Source organism: Canis lupus, chromosome 23 (genome assembly GCF_003254725.2).
Source record: "Canis lupus dingo isolate Sandy chromosome 23, ASM325472v2, whole genome shotgun sequence".
NCBI classification, from domain to species: Eukaryota; Metazoa; Chordata; class Mammalia; order Carnivora; family Canidae; genus Canis; species Canis lupus.
In genome coordinates, this window is record NC_064265.1 from 25367720 (window position 1) to 25377719 (window position 10000).

Below are 10000 nucleotides of genomic sequence, written 5' to 3' on the forward strand. Positions count from 1 at the left end.
AAATCATGTCAGTTTTTAGAAATATATATTTGTCTTTGGTGTCATAGCTAATTCTTTATGGTGAGGTGATACTTAACATTAAGTATATGATTCTCATGTTCACAGGAGACTGCTACAGTTGTGTAATACAGGATTCTTAATATGTATGAAATGATCAGTTTAGTATGGCCTTACTTTCATTTCCTTTAGAATGTTATGAATGCTTAGAAATTCATCTCAAATACTTTGCTAAACTGTAATGTGGGAACTTTGCTGCATTATAGTTACAGTAATTAAAGAGAATATCAGGAGAAAAATGGTTACTTTTAGAATACATATAGCCTTAGTTTGAAAGTTTGACTTTTTAACATTTCTGCCTTTTCTAGAAATATGGGATTATATATTTTTCAGCAAAATTTAACAAATGCACTAGTTTCAACACAATAAAAAACTAAAGTGAAGCATATGAATAAAATGAAAGCAAACGAATTTCTTATTGATTTTAAAGTAATGAAAAGATGGGGTACTTGGGTGGCTTATTTGGTTAAGCATCTGCCTTCGGCTCAGGTCATGATCCTGGGGTTCTAGGATCTAGACTGAGTTGGTCTCCCTGTTCAGCAGAGAGTCTGCTTCTTCCTCTTTCTCTGCTCTTCTCCCCTGATTGTGTGCGTTCTCTCTCTTTCTTAAATAAATAAATATCTTTTTTAAAAAAATAAAATAATGAAAAGATAGTTGTCCTTTATAAAGAAACAGTGATAACTTGATTTCTTTTTCTTTTCTTTTCTTTTTTTTTTTTTTAATTTTATTTATTCATCAGAGACACACACACACAGACACACACACACACACACACAGAGAGAGAGAGAGAGAGAGGCAGAGACACAGGCAGGGGGAGAAGCAGGCTCCATGCAGGGAGCCCGACATGGGACTCAATCCCGTGTCTCCAGGATCACGCCCTGGGCCGAAGGCAGGCGCTAAACTGCTGAGCCACCCAGGGATCCCTAATTTCTTTTTTATAAGCATGTGAAATACATATATATTGTGTCATTTATCTGGTGGAAATGAATGCCTACTTGATGATTGTTAATAGAAGCAGCAAGGGAAATAGAAAAATGCTATTTTAGAAATGAGGTTTTCTTTGGGCTTTATTCTCCCCAACCCATGATTTGCCACTTCATCTATTGGGAGGACTTTTATTTTAACAGCTAACCATGTACTTACTTAACTTTTCTGAAGAAAATGGAAGTCTGGTTACTTTGCTGGAATTACTTAAGGTTGTTTTTTCCCCCTTAAAATAGCAGTATATGAAAAATATTTTAGAAAATGTGATAGTTGATAATAAATCAGTCTTGTTATTTGATGCTGATTTCAACCAAATTAGATTTTTTGATGTTATTATTTTCTTCTTTATCATTCAGCATGAGGGTGTTACTTCATGATGTGATAGATTCAAAATTAAAATAATCTGTATGTAGGGTTTTCAAGACTTGAGAACTCAAGACTTGATGTATGGATACTAATTTTTTAAAGCACATATGAGAAACAAGACAGCCATTTATCTGTGCTAAGTATTTCAAATAGAGATGAAGGTTTGATAAGGTCCTTATGAGTAGTGGAGGGTATAGTTTATACTTTTTTTTTTTTAATTTTTATTTATTTATGATAGTCACACAGAGAGAGAGAGAGAGAGAGGCAGAGACATAGGCAGAGGGAGAAGCAGGCTCCATGCTCCGGGAGCCCGACGTGGGATTCGATCCCGGGTCTCCAGGATCGCGCCCTGGGCCAAAGACAGGCACCAAACTGCTGCGCCACCCAGGAATCCCGGTATAGTTTATACTACTTGTTTCTTTTAACTTGACCTACTGGGTTGGCTAAAGTCTCTTGAACTGTGGCACAAAAGCATTAAGAGCCAATATCCTTGATTGTTTCTGGCTGGTAAGAAAAATACATTTATGTTCTATAATTATATCTGCTATCTGTGTTTTTTTTTTTTCCATGCTAATAAATGCTCTATTGAAGAATGAAAGTTTTTTTTTTACTTACTTATTTTTGACTAGGAATGAGTGTTAAATTTTATCAAAAGTCTGCTACATTCAGTGAAATGAAGTTATGGTCTTTCTCCTTTAGCTTACTTATACAATCAGTAAATAGGTTTTCTAATATTAAATTACCCTTGCAAAATAAATAGGTAGGTAGATAGTTCGCTGGCCTTTGTTCTTGAAAGATTCCTTCTGGTCATGGTATTTTGTGAGATTTTCGTTCTTGTCCTCTTTGTCATGTTTTGGTGTTAGTCATGGTAACATAAAATGAGTTGGGATACATACCTTTTTAAAATTATGGAGCAGTTTAAACATAATAGGAATTATTAATTCCTTGAAAATTTGTTAGAGTTTACCCATTATCAAGGCACTTTCGTTTGAGAGTGAGCCACACTGTAGTGGTGGAGGAAAATCTTTTATTACATTTCTGGTATTTTCTAAAATTATTGGTGTATTCAGGTTGTTTGCAGCTTATTGAATTGATTATAGAAATTTGTCTTTTCTTAGAAAACTATCCATTTCATTAATTTTCCTTTTTATTTCATTTAGATCTTCAAATTTATTGGCATAAAGTTGTGGATAATATTTCTTTTCTGCCCTTGTATTTTAAAAATCTTATTTAGGTTTGGTATTACATCCCTTTTCTTACAACAGCTAATCTTAAATGTTGTTTGCTTTCATTAATTTGTTTTTAACAACTTTTCATTGTAATATAGAATACAGATACAGAAAACTATAAAAGCAAATGTGTATCTTGGTTAATTATTATAAGACAAACATGCTTGTAATTATCACTCAGGTCAAGAAATAGAGCTTTACTAGCCACTATAGAAGCCCTTTTGTATCCTTTACTACGGCACTCTTTCTCCAAAAAATTAACCACTTTTCTGACTTTGAGAGTAATAACTTACTTAATTTTCTTTGTGGTTTTAATTTGCCCCAGTGTGCATCTCTAAACACCAGTTTAGTTGCCAATTTTGAAAACTGTTTTTGTCTTTTAAGTCTTTCTTTGTAGTTTCCTGTAACTCTTTCTTTTCTAGTGAAAGATCTAGTAAAGAGCTTGGGATATTTGACCTGTAGGGTTCACTACAGTCTGTAATTGCTGGTTGCATACTTATGGTACAGTTAAACATTTTCTTCTATATTTTCTTTAAATTGGCAGGTAGCATCAGAGATTGATTTCATTTAGGCTTAATCTCTTAGGTAAGATTATAGGTGCTGTTGTGTCCTTTCATCAGGAGGCACATAATATCATTTTAAAGTTGGCAGCCACTGATGCTCAAAGTCTAGATCCATTAACCCATTATTTCTTTTGCTATATGGTGATTTTGTTCTGTAAGCTATCTAGAAGTGAAATTTGTTTCAATTTCTGATTATCTAATGAGGATTCTTTTGATATAGAAAACATCCTAGATTTTTATTGTGGTCAACAAATGTGAGTTTAATATTTTGACAATATTAAGATTACCTTTGTTTCCTTTTCTGTATGCAAATTTGCAAATGTTCCACTGGGATTACTAAAGAACTTCTATTTTTCTTGTGGTTGTGATTTAAATGTTTTATATTTAAATATTAAATTTAATAATGTATTCTTTAAATGGTCTTTTTCTTTAAATGTATTTCTACTTATCAACCAAATGATGAGAGTAGGCTTGTATTTTAAAAAGATTACTTCTAGTAGTAGTCTTTTAAGGTGGTTTTATTATTTTTTTAAGATTTAATTTATTTATTCATGAGAGACACAGAGAGAGAGAGGCAGGCTCCATTCAGGGAGCCTGATGTGGAACTCCATCCTGGGACCCCAGGATCACACCCTGGGCTGAAGGCAGGCACTAAACCGCTAAGCCACCCAGGTGTCCCTAAGGTGGTTTTAGAGGATTGACCCATTACTAGAGACATTGAGATAATATAGTGTCTTTTAAATTTTTTTGGCATTTAAGTGAGAAATTATTACTCTGAATTAAGGCATTGGTGACAGAATGTGGGAGATAGATCCTAAAATATATAGGAAGTGGGTGTAGAAAATAAGGGAGATAAAAAGATCTAATTTCTGTTTTGTGATTACAGATTGGCAGTGTGATCAAGCATGGTTAGAATAGAGGTTGAGTTAAATCAGGTTCGTGAGCCAAGTCTGCCCTGCTGTCCATTTTCATATAACGCACAAACCAAAGAATGACTTCCTTTTTTTTTTTTTAAAGTAAGCTCTACGCCCCATATGGGGCTTGAACTCACAATTCTAAAATCAAAAGTCTCATTCTTTACTGACAGCCAGCCACGTGCCCCTGACTTTTACAGTTTTTAATGTTTTAAGTAGTAAAAAGAAAAGTGATATTTCTTGACACATAAACATTTATATTGCTAAAAAACAAAATTCAGCAGAGCAAATTTGAAGATCAGTGATTCATGAATTGGACATCATCACATCTAGGCAACAGAGGAGCTCTGAGGATCTGTACAAAATGGAAGATTTTTATAGAAAGAAAGAGGTTGGGTAAGATAGTTTTTCTAACGAAGAGTAGATTGCTTAAAGCAACCTTTGAGGGGAAGGTAGGTTCTTCAGACAAATTGCCTCCCTAGTGCTGACTATGTGATTCCAAATCGACTGGTTAAGGATCATGTTCCTGGGAGATGCTGAAACTGCAGTAGTTTTTTTTTTTTTTTTTTTTTTTATTAAGTCTTGGTTTGCTGATGTGGGATGAACCACAAATGACTCCATTTTGGGTCTGTTTCTTTTTTAACAATGTGTAATTTAAATTTCATTGGCCATAAGTAAAGTTTTATTGTAACATAGCCATGCTTATTCATTTACAGCAGAGTTGAGTACGGTAGTTAAGACAGACACTGGCCCACAAAGCCTAAATAATTACTATGGGCCCTTTACAGAATGAGTTTACTCCTTCCTGGGAAATACCTTCTTTTTCCTTAAAAAGAAAAATTCTCATTCTCATTCAGTCTGGTGTTCATAACCAATAATTTCTTATGGGATTATTACTTTTTTGACTCCCTACATATAACTACATGAATTTAATTCTATTCATGACCATTAATTTTTGACATTAAAATCCATTTCCCATGCAAATTTTTTGGTCTATGTGTATAATTATTGAAAGCTTTTAAAGTTCATTTGATATTTGTATGCTGTTAAATCAGTGGTTTCTCCATTCAAATAGTCTTGGCCATTATTTTTATTAAATTATAATTTAAGGTGATAATTTTATATTGTACAGTTTGTTAGGTTTGTATTTTCCATAGTTTCCCTTTTTCCATGGACTCAAACTACAATTTACATAAACAAAATGATTGTTAAAGTCATCCTGAGAGCAGATCCTTTGAGGTTCTGGAAACAGAATTTTGATTTAATTAAATATCTGGTGTTAGAGTTGACTTTATTTATAAAGTCATTAGTTTATTTATTTTTTAGGGCACTATAAAATAGAATTTTAGCAGAAGAAGGATTCTTGAAAAAAGGCTCATCTGGTAATACGTTTATACATAGAGAGGAATTTGGTTCTGTTAAAACAGTAGATCCTAAGATGGAGTCTTTTATGCTAAGCCCCATATCACTAAACTGAAACTTAACTTAATTACAGTTCAGGCACTCCCTAAAATGGAATTTTTTTTTTTTAAGATTGATTGATTGATTGATTCATTCATTCATGAGAGAGAGGGGGGGAGAGAGAAAGAGAGGCAGAGAGACACAGGCGAAGGGAGAACCAGGCTCCATTCAGGGAGCCCAATGTGGGACTCCATCCTCGGTCTCCAGGATCAGGCCCTGGGCTGAAGGTGGTGCTAAACTGCTTGAGCCACCTGGGCTTCCCCCTAAAATGGAATCTTAAACCAGTCAATCAGGAATCCCCTAATCAGCACCAGGTAAATAATCTACCTGATAGATCCTTCTCCATCCCCTGAGGAAAGTGACTTTGCTATACCCAATTTGCTTGTTTGCCTAGCATAACTTCCTTGTTTCTGCTCCCTTCTGCCTATCAGAGTCCTTTTCCTATAGCTTCTGGGAGCTCCTTTCTGTCTGTTAGGTTGGAAGCTAACCGATTATTTTTTCTTTGAACAAAGGCAATAAGATCTTTAAAATATACTCCGTTGAATTTTGTTTTTAAATTGCTGTTTTAATCATATAAATGGGTTACTCTAATCCACAAGGGAGAAAAAGTTGTATCATGGGAATTTCTAATGATACAATTTATAATAATGTTATAAAAACTAACATTGTTGTGCTGGGTAAGCAGGAAGCCAGGACTTACCCATCCTTAGGAATTCAAGATGACACTGTTGTGTTTTTGTATGGGGTTATGTCTTTCTCTGTATCTATATCTTGTCTGTCATACTTAATTTCTGACATTTATGTTGTGGCAAATTGGAATATGTTATCTTTTAATTTCTTTCATCTTCCTATAGCTGTTACTTGTATTCAGACTTAAAAAAAAAAAAAATGCCAGAGGTGACCACCAATAGAAGTTGTCATGAAAATCATGCAAAAAATGTATTTCCATTTGGAGGCTTATTAGCAGTAAAGCACATTGTTAGACTTTATATTTTTATTTAAAATAGTAATGTGTTGACATACAATCTTTTTATCCCATCAAATAATTACATCCAAATGAGGCTGTTAATTCATTTAAGCCGCTATGTGTCAAAGTAGCTCTGTGGAGAGGACCCATCACATTATATTTTTTGCTCAAATACCGTGGTTTCATAGCTATCTTATAAACATTGTTACTGGGAAATTTCTTAGTGTTTATTATGATTAATTATTAATTTACACTACTTAGTTCTGTTATCAACAGATAAAAAAATCAATGCTTAGTCTTTTACTAATGACTTAAACATTTATCAGTGCATAAAATGATTTTCATTCATGTTAAGCAGTTTTTATTTTTTATTTTTATTTTGTCCTGAAAGAGGAAAAATTTTAAAAATTTAAATTTGCTTTGATTTCTGCACTTTTAACTTTTCCTATGTGTTTACCAGTGTCTTAACTATTCCTTCTGCTTGTTTATCCTTCCTTCTATTCCTATTGTTTTTTATTCCTACTTTTTGTACTCACCAAAATAATAAAAATGGTCACTTTGTATGTAAATTATTGTTCTAAGGGCAGTTAATGGTCACTTCTTTTAAGGAGTTTTCTAGTCTATAACAGTCATTTATGAAATATTTTCCTAAGTAGTTAATAAAGTAAGTTGTCAAAGTTGAAAATCCGTTATCCTTTTGATAAACAAGAGTTGATTTAAGATTATCCTTTAAAATGTCATTTATGAATAGTTGCATTCTAATAAACTTTCAGGGATGGAAGAGAAAGGTATGCAAAAGGCATACATATCCTTATCAAACCCTGGACTCATAGAGGTTATTCTGGTAGTAGTATTTAAGGTGGTATTGAGGGGAGAAAAACCAGAAGTGTGACGGCAGACTCAGTAGCTATTGTAATGTCATTGTGAAAATAGGGAGAGCTTGAGTTGGGTAACGACTAGCCACGAAGAGAAGATGATGGAAATACAAGTAATGGAAATGAATTTTAAACCATTGGAAATTGGGCAGCCCAGGTAGCTCAGTGGTTTAGCGTGGCCTTCAGCCCAGGGCGTGATCCTGGAGGCCCAGGATCGAGTCCCACATCACACTCACTGAATGGGGCCTTCTCCCTCTGCTCCTGTCTGCCTCTCTCTCTCTCTCTCTGTCTCTCTCTCTCTCATGAATAAATAAATAAAATCTTTAAAAATTAAAAGAAAATAAATCATTGGAAATTGCCCTTTTTTGGTAGGTAAACTATTAAATATCAGCATTTTCATATGGTTCAATTTAATGCATTCATTATCAACTAGTGTTAGTAAAGAAAAATGCAACTGTTAAATATTTAAATGAAGAAAGAAAGGTTGTATTGTAAGGAAAGGGTCAGTGACACTAGAATGGAAAGATTCTATGGAGAAAAGTTGATGTATTTTCTAACTTCCAAATTCTATATGCCCTTTTAGGAAGAATCTAGTTCAGATCCCATTTATGTAAAGTTTTTACTCAGTATCCAAGTATAAAAAATGTACTCCATGTTGGGAGAGGATAGAGAACCTTATGTATTCATTTGTTAGCAACCTTTGTTGATTTTCTAGAATGTGTTCCTGAATACCAAATAACACAAAAGAAGAATGGGCACAAAAGAGCAATTGGGTCTCTAGGGTTCTCCTCAAGCAGAATATGTTCTACTTAAGCCTCTTAGATGAAGTTCTTGCCTATAGTCCTATTCTTTTATCTTCTCACTGCCCTATAAGGACATGTACTTTGTCTAGCTTGTGAGAACTTCCCCATTGACTACATTAACTGTCAAAATCTGACTAAAGCTTCCCCAATTACTCCTTTATGAACTAACATACTGTAACTCGTTCCAAAAATTCTTTTCAAAAGATGTTTCTGGATGAATTCCTTTTAAAAGAATGGAGTAATGGGCAGCCCAGGTGGCTCAGCGGTTTAGTGCCGCCTTCAGCTCAGGGTGTGATCCTGGAGACTGGGGATCGAGTCCCACATTGGGCTCTCCCTGCATGGAGCCTGCTTATCCCTCTGCCTGTGTCTCTGCCTCTCTCTCTCTCTGTGTTCTCATGAATAAATAAATAAAATCTTTTTTTAAAAAAAGAATGGAGTAATGAAATGATAAATAGTGGACTTTGGCTAAGGACTTTCATATTGACTAATAACCTCTGTATAGTAACCTTGAGCTGCTCTTTGATTCTTAGGTTATTCATGCAATATTTTCTTACCAAATAAAATGCTCCTAATAGAGTATGGGTCCTATCTGATGTTATTATGTCCCTTACTTTAGGAGACAGATAATGTGAAAGTTACCTATAAAAGTAGCATTTACCATGCAAACAGAAGATACTATACCCACATAGAAAGGTAAGTAGTTAGTAAATAGCTGTTGATAGGATTTAAAGGCAGGAAGAATGCTTGTCCATAGTTGATTCAACCAGTCAGTCCTCTACTGCTGAACACTTGGGTTTCCAGCATTTTGTTTTTATAAACAATATTCTAATGAATAAGATTGTATGGATTCTCAGTCCCTTATTTGAAATCCATGGAGGGACTGTGTATGTTTTGGAATTAAATTTTTTGGATTTTAGAATTGTTAATATGATACATGATCTGAAATTAGAGAATATTTCCATGGGAGGAAATACCAGGTAAACAAATAAGCTCCTGTTTCTGTTGGAAAATGTATGATTATAACATTGTTGGCTAAATAAAGACTATAAATAGCTTCATATTAATTCGAGTCAAATTTTGTTGCCAAATGACTATATCAAAATTAGGAAATTGCTGTTGGTTTTTGGAGATTGTGGACTTGTCTATGTATATATATGTGTGTGTGTACTATACATACTAGTATATTTTGGGAATAATTTCCAATATGGATTTTCTGTATCAACAGAAGCTGCATTTATAGTATTGTTGAGTATTGGCAAATTCCCCTTTCTAGTGTTGTACCTTTTTCTACTCTTACCAGCAATATGGAAAGGAAGACCTGGCATTTCGTAGTATTATTACTAGAATGTGTTTTTTTTTTAATTTTATTTATTTATGATAGTCACACACAGAGAGAGAGGCAGAGACATAGGCAGAGGGAGAAGCAGGCTCCATGCACCAGGAGCCTGACGTGGGATTCGATCCCGGGTCTCCAGGATCGCACCGTGGGCCAAAGGCAGGTGCTAAACCGCTGTGCCACCCAGGGATCCCTAGAATGTCTTTTGTTAGACTGGATTTTTGCCAGTTTGGTAAGTGAAAAATAGCATATATTTAATAAAGGAATGGCAGTTCATATGGCTTTTGTTAAGGACTTTTTGTATTGTGACTGATAACGTTTTAACAGTGACTATGAATTATTCTTTAAATAGCAGGGACACATGCCACAGTTCCCTCTTCTTTTGTGTCTCCTTCTCTTTCTCTTTCGTCCCGAATATGCTGGCCCAAGTTTGTATTTGTTCTCA

At 34.3% G+C, this 10000-nt stretch overlaps 1 protein-coding gene across 17 annotated transcripts in view; it reads left to right on the top strand.

Moving 5' to 3' along the window:
• TBC1D5 (TBC1 domain family member 5) overlaps nt 1-10000 on the top strand; it is a 544381-nt gene that overhangs the window by 160200 nt on the left and 374181 nt on the right. For 2 of the 17 annotated variants that reach the window (XM_049100069.1, XM_049100068.1), the window contains one exon: nt 1646-1803. The exons of the other annotated variants lie outside the window; for them this stretch is intronic. The gene's annotated coding sequence lies outside the window, so the exon portion shown is untranslated. The remainder of the gene's footprint in view (nt 1-1645; nt 1804-10000) is intronic. 17 annotated transcript variants of the gene reach the window in all.